Source organism: Anneissia japonica, unplaced genomic scaffold (assembly GCF_011630105.1).
Source record: "Anneissia japonica isolate Jap-2015-1 unplaced genomic scaffold, ASM1163010v1 scaffold11779_len1430905_cov172, whole genome shotgun sequence".
Taxonomy (NCBI): domain Eukaryota; kingdom Metazoa; phylum Echinodermata; class Crinoidea; order Comatulida; family Comatulidae; genus Anneissia; species Anneissia japonica.
In genome coordinates, this window is record NW_022740041.1 from 1,430,782 (window position 1) to 1,432,346 (window position 1,565).

The window sequence follows — 1,565 nt, forward strand, 5'->3', positions numbered from 1 at the left end:
CCTCTTTTGTCTGGTAATAAACAACATCGTTGGTATCGAGAAATAGGTAGCGGTTCGCGGAGCCTGATTTTTACTCAATGCCGTAATGCTTGGATAAACAGATGTCATATAGGTCACTTAGTCATTAGTTATTCATTAGCTTATCACTCGCGAGTCCCACGCCAATCACTCTCGTGGCCCACGCGAGGAGATGTAGAAGGTCCTGTAATCAGTACTGTATAATGAGAGAGCTGGTTAGCTCAAGACGGCTAATCTGGTGGTAGCCACTGTGTGCGCTGAACCTTCGAGATCTGTTTTAGGTCCCCAGTTCAATTCCCATCATCACATATGCTAATGCTTACCATCCTATCATCAAGTTCATAGTCGAACACTCATTGAATTCAATACCGTTTTTTGATGTTTCTGTTGAGTTAAATACATGTATAATCTCAACATCGCTGTACTGCAATCCTACAGATAACCATCAATATTTGGACTTCAGAGTTACATCATATTAGTCCTAAACGTTTGTTAATATACAGCCAGTGTCTTGGCATCAATCGAATTTGTTCAAATCCTTTGGATTATAAAGAGCAAATATCACATATGGCATCTAATTTTATAAATTGTAACTATCCGTTATCACTAATCAAAGCTGCGGTTCATCAGTGGCGGATCTAGAGGGGGTGAATAGGGTGGCTAGCCACCCCCCTCCCTTCAGTGACTGTAAAAAAATGGTCACTTGTCTTGTGTGTGCTTCTCAAGTATACATGTATACTCTCGTAAAACATACACTTTTTATTTTTATTTATTTCAGATATCAACAAAGAGCGTGTAGACGTCAACTAATTCCAAAAAAACTCTCAATTGGAAGCGGACGCCCTTCCAAAAATAGGTACCTAAAAGGTACATGTTGCTACTGAGCTCATAAAAAGAAATACTGGTGTGGCGCTTTTCATGCCCGTTCCCATGTTACATATCTCAAATTCCAGTAGTACAGAAGGCCTATTATAAGTCCAAAGTCATAGTAAATTAACATGTTAATACAAAAAAAAACATAGAGATACTATGTTCAATAAAACATGAACCCAGTCATTTTTTAAGAGATAACCACTGTGACCTGTGTGAACACCCCATGTTTGGTAGGAGTCAATTGCAATTGGTCAAATCATTAGTCACTAGCAATCAAAATGAAAACTTTTCCTCTATTTGCGACAAAAGCTCATTCAGATAAATTTGACCTACATCTTTTTTTCTCTTTTGTGGTATAACAACCACCACTTTTATTCATCAATACATCAAGTTATTTGAATTACAGACATTCTGCATTAAAGCCTTTTTGATATTTCACCTTTTTTTTTTATTTTCTTATTTTTTAAACTTCTCTTGATTCTTATATATATACAATAAAACATGCAAATTAAGTCGATCAATGTATGTTATATAAAAACTTTAAAAAATAAATATAAGCATAATTCTATGATATTAACATGATTTCAAGGTTTAGGCATTGACCAATTGTAACCATTATTAATATAGATTTTATTTAACCGGTATATCCCTTAATTTTTTCCTCCCTTTTTCAT